The 12,500-nt window shown below is 34.5% G+C and overlaps 1 long non-coding RNA gene across 1 annotated transcript; it reads left to right on the forward strand.

The window, feature by feature from the left end:
- The first annotated feature begins 3,627 nt into the window (after nucleotides 1-3,627).
- On the forward strand, nucleotides 3,628-4,932 carry LOC143566414 (uncharacterized). Its single transcript, XR_013141228.1, has 4 exons — nucleotides 3,628-3,822; nucleotides 3,906-3,956; nucleotides 4,551-4,664; nucleotides 4,755-4,932. It is a non-coding gene; the product is annotated as an uncharacterized LOC143566414 (long non-coding RNA).
- The last annotated feature ends 7,568 nt before the right edge of the window (nucleotides 4,933-12,500 follow it).

Here is a 12,500-nt window from a genome sequence, read left to right on the forward strand (position 1 = left end):
ATACAAAAAACCAAATAATTTACATAAAAATATTAAGAGAGAAAGACGAAGTAAATAACACCAGGAAGAAGAATCTATATAAGAAATATACATAACCAGCATACGGATTATTATTAGAATTATAATGGCATATAAAATACCAAATAAGTTACCTCTAGATTAGAAAATAATAAAGAAGAAGGTAATGACGACAGGAAGAAGAAATAAAAGGGAGGATTAAGGTTTTATAAAATAGGCAATTCTGATTATATACGTTCTAACCTAGTTTAAGTAGTATTTGAATAGTTTTAGGGTCCGTAATTAACAAAAAAATTTCGGGTTACGGGTTAAATCATTTTAAACGGGCGTGCGTTTTGTTGGATTTAACAAAGATAGTTGATTAATAAGGAAATGGTCAACATAGTCCTAGAATGATGACATGTGAAAAATACGAAGAGAATTAATAAAGTAGTAAGATAATTTTATATAAAAAAAGTTTCTTTAAACATAAAAATATCAAATACACAAATATACACATAAATATAAATATACTAGATGATACATAATCAATGGTGAAATTCTCCCTTATTCCATCTATAAAATCGATAATCAAGTTTATGCTCACAAAATCAATTTCAATTCCACAAAATCATATTCTATGCAAGTTGAGTCAACCTATAAACCAGATTGACACAAATTGCACTATACTCTAATAAATAATTAATGAATGACAACGTCACAGAAATTCCTTTAACCAGTGTTTGGTATGCAGCAATGACAGTGAGAATAAAATGATTCATTATGTGGGAATGAAAAAAATGGTGTTTGGTTGCTCAATGGAATTGAATCATCCATTACATATGGAATCCCATTCCATCAAAACCATTCTTTTCCACCCCCTTCTTTTTTTTCATTTAATTCATTCTTCACCCTATTTTCTCAACAACGCCACCACCAAACAACCACCACCACTACCATTGGCACCACCACCAACTCCGCCGACACCACCATCGTCGCCGCCGCCATTTTCATCGCTGGAGCTACCACCGTCGCCATTGTAGGGTTTTTTTTTTTGGGCCGGGGGAGGGGGTTAAAAAGTATTTTGAGACATGAATGTTTTTATTATTTCTATTTCATTTCTATAATTTTTTTGGATAACAAACAATAAAAATTAATAATTGATTTCATTCCTATAGGTTAACCAAACAAGACAAAGGAATGGTAATGATCCATTTCATTCCCTTGTTCATTCCATTCCTTCTCCCATTCCATTTCCCATTTTATTTCATTACCTCCAACCAAACATACCCTTAGTCTTAAGCCCAAGAAAACGACAGACTAAGAGACGTAAACTGATCTTGCCCATAAACCGCAGGGGCTCAACATGCGATATTTTCGAAATGGGGCTGCAAATTGCTCTCACCCAATTAATACAAGGACGCAAATTGTACTTACTCTAAAATAAAAAAAAAGGGGAAAAACTAACTTCACATTCGAACATAATGGTATCTTGGTGGTGAGATAAAACTTAATGACCATAAGGCCTGGGTTCGAATCTCACAAGAGGAGGTTTATTAAATTTCCTCATGAATTGGTGGCTTGGTGGTGGATATGAATATATGATCGCGTGGTACCACTGGTGACACGATTATACTCTAGTGGTCTTTGAGTGATCCAAATTAGTCGTAAAAAAAAAGAAAGAAAAATTCGAACATAGATTTCTAGAAGGAATAGAGTATAGGCTTATGAAAAACCACAAACATCATTGCTTCTCCGATTTTCTTTGCCTCGAGCTCCCTACCATTTTACATAAAACTCCTGTAATAAAGATGGTATTTTTTGTACACAGTATTGCGCATTTGGGTTGGCTGGTAAGTTGTAACCATCTTTTTTGTTCTTCATATTATTGTAGTAATAATCATGATATTAAAATCTTAAATATATATAATTGAAACATCCCTACATTCTCTCTAACCTACCAAATTACTTTATTTGTAAATGGATCTCATCAAATTCAGATAGCTCTTAAACGGGTTATAGATCTCATTATATTAAAAATTAATCTCACTAAATATTTGATATAAAAATCTTATAAAATAGGGATATACTAAAAATTAATATCCGGTTATTTAAAAGATTTATAATTAAGAAACAATTCTAGAGTAAAAAAAAATAAACGAGTCATGGGTCTCACCAAACCCAAATAGTTTTTAAACCGGGTTATATCTCATTTATTTGTGAAATCCTTTTATTATCAAATCCTAAGTACAATAAATAAAATTAAAATTCAAAAATATGTATAAATATTATAAATGAATAATGTAAAATAACCCCATAATAATAAAGGGGACAAAAGCTAGTAAATTATATTGAAGACCCTTTGTGCTATTAATATACCTTTGACTCTTTGAGTGAGACTTGTGTAACTAATCATGTATTATCAAGTACCTTAGGAATCTTCTTTGCCAGTAACTCAGATATTGGTTTAAAAAATAAACACATGAAACACAACAAAAATCCTTTAGGGGGTGTTTGGTAGAGGGAATTGAGGGGTGAGAAATGGAATTGGAAAGAATTTTCTTGTTTGTTTATGAAAGAAAGAGGTGAGAAATGGAAATAAACCATTTCCATTTCTCTGATTTTGTTTCTCTACAAAAAGCGGAGAATTGATTTCTAGGGTTTCATTTATCCCATTTTCCTCCTTTTCATTTCTCCTATTTTCCTCCTTCAGCAAGGATAGCACCGCAACCCAATTGCCTCCTGTTAATCGTTATCTCGACAGTCACTCACCAATCGGTTGCAACATTCACCTATTCCTTCAATAACCTTATCTAAGCTACGAATTAAAGGTTAGTAGTTCCGACCTTATCTAAAGCTTAACCATGGAGATGATTGGAATGAAGGAGCCAAGGTATACGGGATTTTTTTACCATTTTTGGTCCGTGTAGCTTTAGATCTAGGGTTTCATCTGCTAAGATCCATAATGATGGATTCGTAAGTCGCTTGAAACTTTAACCTATTTTTTTCTTAGATCCACCTTCGATTGCCTCCTGGGAGTTTTCTTTGCGCATGCTTGAGGGCTTAGGTAACAAACAAATTCATCTATTTTTAATATAAATTGTTGAGTAATTACATTCATTTTTTTCTTGGAATGTTTAATGATATATAATATTATTCTGTCATGCTATTTGTTTAAATTTCCATTGATTGATTTTTATTTTTATGCTATAGTCATACAGATTGTAGAGTTTATTTCTTTATTTTCTGCCTTTTATTTTTCGTTTAAATTATTTGGTGGGATTGTTTTAGCATAATGCATAATTATATATATATATATATATATATTAAAAACTAACATTTAGTTGGAAACTATAATCCAGGTTTGGATGTAACAGTATTGGCATTTGATGATTTAGGTTTAGGTCTTCTTGTACGACTGATTCAGATAGCATTGATGAAACTATAATCCAGGTTTTAGATCATTGTGATTTAAGCCTGGAAGAGAAGATATTAGAGAAATGATATATGTGCACTTCCAAGCAAACACAGTTTACAAACGTATCCTGTAGGCATAATTACACAGTTTAAAAAAATGGAAGATGACATAGTCATGTATAATTTACACACTTTAAATAAGTGAAAGATGATATAGATCTTTCAATCTCAGTTACCTAATAGTTATTGAATTATGGGATCTTAAACTATGTTTTTTGTATTTGACATGTGATTTCTTTGTTATGTGCTGCAGAGTACTCTCCCTTTCTTGGAATTGAGAAGGGAGCAGTTCTTCAAGAAGCCCGGGTCTTCAATGATTCTCAGCTAGATTCAAGGAGGTGTTCACAGGTGATTGTTTTGTTCATCTCATATGATTCTTGCTATTAGGATTTTTTGATTCATACAAATGTGATTTATCCTTCTGTTGTCAGGTTATTACAAAGCTGCTTTATCTTCTAAATCAAGGGGAAACCTTCACAAAGGTCAGGTCTCATTCTCAAGCCTGTTTAAACTTGAAAGTCTAAACAGACCACATCAAATTGTATATAGATTTATGGATAGGTTCATGTTGAGATAGTTATATCATGTCACATAAGGAACAAATATGGGATGGGTTTTCATCTCTAGTTTGTGTCTTAAATCGTATTTGGAACCTTCCACTTTTAGTATAGACAAGCTTAAATCGTATTTCATCTCTTCACGTTGCGACACAAATGTTTCTATCTTTGGATTTCTCTCTCTCTCTCTCTCTCTCACTTTTTTGGTTCTTGTAATATGGGCACCAAAACATGTTTCTAAACCCTGCAATAATTTACTTTTGGTTGTGTTTTTTTTTGCATCTAAACTAAATGAAACAGAACACTTCCAATATACAAATTTTATAATTTAACTAAACAAGTAGTGTTATTACTAGATATCTTAGACTCTTAGTTCCTACGTATTTCTGTGGAATTGTGGATAATCATGTGTTTAAAGTTTATGGAAGTGTTACATGCCACATGGCTAATTACAGATGAGTTTGTTATACTTAGCATATATGTCATATTTTGACTTTCTGTTAATATTTTTCAATGTAGGTTGAAGCCACAGAAGTCTTCTTTTCCGTGACAAAACTTTTCCAGTTTAAAGACGTCGGTTTAAGAAGAATGGTTTATTTGATTATAAAGGAGCTCTCACCCTCTTCTGATGAGGTTATTATAGGATTATTGTAATCCTTTCTTTGCCCACTTAATCTTGATATATTAATGTTTGAATGACATGTTATTCTTGTTCACAAAAAGGTTATAATGGTCACAAGCTCACTCATGAAGGATATGAATAGCAAAACTGATGTGTATCGAGCAAATGCAATCCGTGTTTTATGCCGTATTACAGATGCAACACTTCTTACTCAAATTGAGAGGTACTTAAAGCAAGCTGTTGTTGACAAGAATCCTGTGGTTGCCAGTGCAGCTTTAGTCAGTGGTATCCCTATACTCCAGGTATAACTAAGAATTTGGGAGATTGTGTTATGTGCAGTGTTCTATATTTATCTTCAAAGATATTTTTTTAACAGTCCTTACTTATTTTGCCTTTTCTTTTATTTGAAATTTTAGACAAACCCTGAGATTGTAAAAAGATGGAGTAATGAAGTACAAGAAACAGTTCAATCAAGGGCTGCACTTGTACAGTTTCATGCACTTGCTCTACTCCACCAGGTATGAAAACATTTGCCTTATGTTGATTGGATACCTGTCATTCCCTTTCTCGCTATACCATGTTTTTAAACTTATATAATTAGCAATTCCTTGTTAAAAAATAAAAACTAAACCTGCTTTAACTTTCAACACCTGTTCTGTTTGTATAAGAAACTTTATATATTTGCAGATAAGACAACATGATAGCTTTACCAGGTATCACTACGAAAAAACGGTTCAAAGCAGCTCATTTGATTGGTAAAGATGTGGATCTAGGACGTTCTTTTCTTGCGTTGACAATAGAAGAGAAAATTGAGATGGTCGAGTTGTATACCGATGGTTCAATGGGATAGTTGTGTATGGTTAAAGTATGTTTTGTATGTGAATTGGTTTTAACTATGGTTGATGTTTTTTGCTTAAAAACTATGTTTTGTATGTGAATTGGTTTGATCAATGCATATTTTGGTTGGAATTTATGCATCTTTTTATATGTTTTTTATTTTTTAATAAATATTTGTTATGAAAAAAATACTTGTGCTAATGATAAAGTTGATATAATTCTCTGTTTATTTTCTATGTACCAACAAGAGAAATGATTCTCATCTATATTTCTCTACTGAAATCTCTGTACTACCAAACAGAACAGTCAATTCTCATTCTCCAGACCAATTCTCTTTCTCTGCAATTCCATTTCTCTATTCCATTTCTCTACAATTCCATTATCTGTACCAAACACCCCCTTAGTTCAATTGGCCCCTTAGACTAGCCCTATGGGGGCTTTAGCTTTAATGGGGGCGTTATAGGCGAGGAACACCGTCCAGGGATTGTATAAGGAGGGTTAAGAGGGTGAGCCTGTATCAAGATTCGTCTGTATGGGAAGGTATGGTGGGGCCATGGGATGCTTCTCTCTCTCTCTCTCTCACACACACACACACATACATATATATATATATATGTATATATAATGAGACAGTAAGAGGGCTTTTATCGTTGAGGGCTATAAACCGTTTCTTACGTGGTGGTGACATAGAGGGGCAGTAAAACCCCTCCACAACACATGACCTTAACGTTGTTTGCTTCTCGTTAAGACTTATGTGGTATAGAATTCCATTGATCACAAATCTTGCACCAGGGAATATCCGGTTCATCGTCCTTGGGTCTTTTCTTCCACATCAAAGATGAAACCTAGGACCATTTGTTCCTTTCGTGTCCTTATGCTAAAGAGGTGTGGAGTTGATTATTGTGTGACTAGCGATCTATCTTGTGTTCACCTTCTCATCTCCTAGAATGCATTGGCAGTGGTTTTTTAAAAAAGGTAAAAAGTTATTGTTTGCAATTAGTTTCTCAACATTCTGGTTTGTGTGACTAGCTCCTAATGCCTTACTGTTTAATAAGGTAAAATCCCCGATTTCTAAAATACTGGAAGGTGACAAGTGTCACGGACCAAATATTTGAAGCTCGAAATGCTTAGTTTGTGTTGAAACGTTTGGGTTTGTTGTCTCGTTCCAGACTTCATTGGGCACGGCCTCAGCGGAAAGAAAGGCGTACATGCCTAGTCGTGCTTGCACGACGAACGCATCGCTGGTTGCGAGCTGTTGCCACTCGCTTGATGAGTCAAAGGCAGGACGAAACCAGCACACCCTGGTCATGAGCGGACCGATTGGCTAGCCTTCGGACGCCACACGGAGTCTAAAGGATAACTCCGTGACACAAGGCACTGTTAATTTCACAAATTCTTAATCATCGATCACAACACTTTGAGCTAAAACACACGACGCCTCTCCACAGGACAATGTTTCTTGTAATTTTAAGAATTGAGTCTTGTTAGTTTGGTATTTTAGGAAAGAACTTGAATTCTTTATTAAATAAGAACTAAAAACTCAACTTTTAGTGTCAGTGGAGGTTATTTGATATTAGCCACTTATTTTAAAATAAAACATAAGTTCTTAATTATGGGTTCTAACTTTTAAGTAGTATGTAGTATAAAATGAATATCATATTATCTACGAAACCTTACCTGGTTGATTTGTAGTAATGGTTTATCCAAGATTATCACAGCCAGTGTACACGGTATCATTAAACTTGTTAAGGCTGATAAAATGATAAATTTTCTCAGGGTTGTGCACAATTCGATTTGGGTCGTTGTGAGATAAAATGTACAGACTTATAGTGTTCTGCCCCCTTGTTGCCCACGCGAGGAGCTTAGCGCCCAAACCACACCACCACAAGACACGGCCTGAGGAGAGCACAGAATCATTTCTTATTTATAAATGTACTTATCAAATTACGTATAACAATACATATAAAATTCTGATAGCATATGTATTTATTAATTTTTCAAATATAAAGTTTAAACGAAAGCACACACCACAACTTATGCTCTTTACGTATATACTCGTATGCTTATTCGTCTTGGAGAACCACATTGATTCTCCTCTTACAAAATTTTCATTTTGGATTTCGTAGGCATGCAAACAAATGAATGTGAATCGTTTCACATAATGTCGTTTATTCAATACACAAACAAACATGGATTTTTTTTTTGTTCTTTTAGTTAAACAATCAAACGTGAACACATGTATCGTTCATTCGTTAATGTCCGTGATCGTTTATTCATTTAATTTCGTTAATGTTTGTTCATTTAAGTTCAATCACGATCGTTACTTTAAATTTGTTAACGTTTGCCAAAGTATTCCACGTGCTTCTTACATGGGCATGGGCATAAAGGTGTTCAAAACCGTTTTTTTTCCAGACTGAACCGGTTTGGTCAAACCATAATCCAAACCGGTTTGATCAAACAGTTTTGGCTAAGAATTCGGTTTAGGAGCTTGAAAGGTAGAACTGGTCCAAGTCGGTTCGGTTTGGTTTAGAACAAGTTTAAACCGGTTATTCCTCATAGCGGTTTGATTTTAAAACCGGTTTGGTAGATCATAAGGGGAACCGGTACCGGAACCGGCGGTTTGGGTCGGTTTGAAAACCGATTTTATTGTCAAACCAGTTCGGTTCAGTTTGTATAGAACTGGTCCCAAACCGGTTTTTTACACCTCTACATGGGCATGGTCCATGCGCACTAGGCGTGGTGTTCCACGACATAACATCGTGTCAAGTAATCCAACGAGCTCAACCACGCACTCACACCTATCCGTCTAGTTACATTGTCTATATTCTTAAATAACATACATACACAAATATGCTTTTTATTCTCCAACCATAACTCTTGCATCACAATGCTTGTTGTCAATTGACCTTTCATAAGCGGACACATTTAATGAAATAAAGCTCCCATAAACATCATTGCTAAATATTTAGTGGCTTGAGTCATGGTCTTTGCAAAAAGAAATTATAGATCATACAATTCAATAAACTTTAAAACGTTCTAAATATTATTGAAAATAACGTTAAAATTTATATATGATTTCACTAAATTGTTTGGTAGCTGGTAGGATTTGGTATCTCAATTTGCCAGATAGATAGTGGTTGTGCCTCCCATGTATGCTATATAAAAAGGAAAAGAAACAAAATACTTTATTTCCCTGAAGTTTTTTCTAATGTTCTTTTGTCGCATAGCGATCAAGTATTTTATTTATTTAATATAGAAAACAGAAAAAAAAAAAGTTAAGACTAGACGACAAAACGATATGCTTCAAAGTATCTTTATATGTATGAATCCATATATATTTGATATGCGAAAACGTTTGTGTAAGAAGATAGTAAACTAAGTAGTGGTAAACAATGTGTTTTGCACATTACGAATCGAATAGGACGTTAAACATCATGTAACGCAGATGAATATGTATCGATCCAAGTCGTCGATTAATGAATAATTAATCGATCCAAGTCGTCGGTACTGAATCGGTACCAAGGTTTTGAGTTTTTGGTACTGGTACGGTACGGTACCGGTATTTCCTGAATTTTACCTTAAATACCGGTACCGTCCCGGTATCGTACCGGTACCGTACCAGAATCGAACCGAACATTCAGTACCGGTACCAAAAATTTGCGATTTTCGGGATCGGGATTTTCAGTACCGGTACGGTACTGAGCTCATCCCTATCTTCTACCAGGCTCAATATCATCATGTGATTACCCGTTAGATTTAGGCACGTCCATGAATATAAGTATACTGTTATTTTGTTAGATAGAGAGAGAGAGATATGGAGAGAGATTTCATTGTCTCTCACAAGAATTTTAAGCCAAGGTCATTTAGTGGAGTGGCACTACTAGTTTCGGTAGTTTAGGGTACGTTCGAAGTGGCCAGATCTCAATGGTTGAATCTTAGGATAACGGAGAGCAATGGTCAAGGGCGAAGCTTAGTGAGGGCATGAGGTGGCTCGACCCCCTGTTTTTTTCGCAGTAGTATATAATTACTCGTTTTCGATCGAAAATTTGTATATGTAGGGTAAATTTAACCTTCTTCGACAATTGAGCCCGCCCCCTCGTTTATGATTTTTCCTATACATTTTGAGTCCCCCCTCTGACGAACTCGTCCAAGCTTCGCCACTTCACATGGTTCTGAGTATGGTGCATTGTCCCGTCCACCCACATAGAATTGCTCGTTCTTAAATATATCGCATCATTATCTACATAAAGAGATTTTTTTCCTTCACATTTTGTGATGAAGTAGAGCTATGCAAGGTTGTGGTGCTTATATTAATTTTCGCTCATAAATATTTGGAAACACAAATTAATGCATTAGTACAAATTAGTGCCCTTGCAATCAATTAAAATTCTTATTATTGTTATCATGTATTATGGTTATAATATGCTTAAAGTCTAAAAAAAAGTAAAGAAGAGGTTGCTTGTGTATGAAACAAAACATGATAGCATGTCTAGTGAAGAAAGAACAGATGGGCATTGGTTGCCCTCGTACTCATATATGTTTTTGTTACCCATATTTGACAGCACAAACATAAACCGTGGGGACCTTACCATGTCTATTTCCTAATTTGCCAGATCAGCCATACGCCACAAGCCTGACTTTGAATTTCTTTAATTTCGAAATAACTTTTTTTAACGGCTAACGAATCCTCTAAATGGTTACTGACTAAATTTATTATATCGGGACACACTCGTTTTTTGATCAGTGGAAAACCCTCACCTAAGGTCAATGCCCGTGAACACTTGCCCGAAAACATGACAGCACGGGAAAATAAAACCCGTTCAGTTCAAGGATTCAAGTACTAGGGGCAGATGTAGGTAGCATCCGCTACCCCTCAACTTTTCATCAGTAGTGTAAATTTTTTCTTTTTGTCGGTTTTCATATTTTGCTACCCCTGAAAAATATTACGCCACCTCTATATGTTTAAAGACCAACCAATTTAAATGTTCAAATTAAATAAAGCTTAAACAAATTTATAGCTCAAAGTAAATAAAAACCATTAACCGTTTTTTTTTCTTTTGTTTGAATGTGAAACATTAAATAGAAACATACTCAAACAGAAACAGGCTAAATGGAATCATCATCTTTTAAAAGTTCAAATCAAATAAAGCTCAAACAAAGTTTACAGCTCAAATCAAATAGAAACCATTAACCTTTTTTTTGTTTGAACTAGAAACATCAAACATAAACAAACTCAATAGAATAATCATTTTAAGGTTGAAATTTTTAATACTGTTTTGGAAATACAAATTCAAGAACTTGAAAATAGATTTAGTGAGGCCTTAACTAGTTTGTTAGCAAATATGTCTGGTTTAAATCCTGAGATTCGTTTTCCAAGTTTGACATATCTAAGATAGTGACATTTTTAGAAATGTATCCGGATGATTTTAGTAATGAAGAAAGAGAGTGCATTTTGGGTGATCGTACGACCTTTTATCACACTTTAAAGGAAGATGATAAATTTTGTGTAACCTTGCTCGTGTAATGGTGGAAACCGGAAAGCACACCACTTTTCCTTTGGTTTATCGAGTATTAAAGCTAAAGTTGGTTTTACTGATTGCAACCGCAACCGTTGAAATATGCCTTTCTAAAATAAAGCTTATCAATGCGGGTTTGTGCAAGCGAATGGGTGATGAGTATTTGTACAATGCTTTAATTTATGTAGTCGAAAGATAAGCGTTTGATAAAAAAAAAGAACAGGGTATAATGACTTGATTTCAAGCTTTTATAAATCGAATAGGAGAAATCTGCACCCCATGTGTTGAAATATATTTATTATCGTGCTTCTATTTTTGTTTCGTTTACATTGTATGAAATACGGTAAAAAAAAATTTTTGAACGTTACCCCTGAGATTTATGTGTAGATCCGCCACTACCAATTAATGAATGCCACCTACTCTCCTAGTATTCAATCATCACCCGGTGCAGCATAGACTAAGATAGGACAAGAATCAAACCTAAACCTATATAAAACACCAAGTCTCTTCTTTGCCACTCCACTACCAACTCATTAGTTTACCGTGATGGCCTTAGAGTGTCACACCCCGACTTAGGGCATAGGCGTGACACCCGTAGTTGGTACCTGTTTTGAAAATATATCAAAGCGGCGAGTTATTAGCGGAAGTCTTTGATTATAATAAAATATTAATTTATTTTGAAAATCTCTTGGAAAATAAATATCCAAGTATTAATGATTTACAAACCTTTGTTTATTATTGTTTACTATATTTTATTTATTTAAAACTGAGCCATCTCCATCTGCGAGCATCTAACTCCACGAATCACTCTTATGCCTTGCTATCTGTACTATACTTGCTTTCCTGTAATGAGGGGGAAATACGTCAGCGATATGTTGGTGAATCGTTGACTCTGAAAACATTTGACTAACAAGATAGTTTTGGAACAAACTAAGCAGAAATGTCTCTTATTTCTGGGAACTTGTGCCACTGCCATACACACACAATTATGGTTCTCCAAGAACTAATGCCCATTGGAGAACTTTCGTTATGACTGTTTAACCTGCGGCCACGTAGCCTTGATTGTAAGACTAGACAGTTATGTTTGGATCACGTAATCCCTTAAAATTTAGAGATCACGTAATCCCATATTTGACTGACTGTTTAGGATAAACAACCCGTTTATCTTAATGACTGATAGAAAAAGGTTTAACGTATTCACCTGTGATTGTGATTGTCTTTTCTAAATGATGTGGTTATTTCGTTTGAAAACCCTTGTGAATGAATGATGATTGATCTATAAGAAAATAGGTTTATATAAATACCCAGATCGTCTCTTGATCCAACTACAGACCTTTAATATGGTTTTGATAGCTTTAAACCTTGACTGACCATTTGTTTGAATAAAATATTTAGACCCGTAGTCTTTGCATTGGTTTACAAATCATATGCTGAGTTTATTCTTCATGGCGAAACGCTATTGATAGGTTTCTTCTTCAAGAAGAAACATTGAAT

This window comes from Bidens hawaiensis, unplaced genomic scaffold (assembly GCF_021521415.1).
Source record: "Bidens hawaiensis isolate Kalapana, Puna unplaced genomic scaffold, B.hawaiensis_p1.1 tig00022885_1, whole genome shotgun sequence".
Taxonomy (NCBI): domain Eukaryota; kingdom Viridiplantae; phylum Streptophyta; class Magnoliopsida; order Asterales; family Asteraceae; genus Bidens; species Bidens hawaiensis.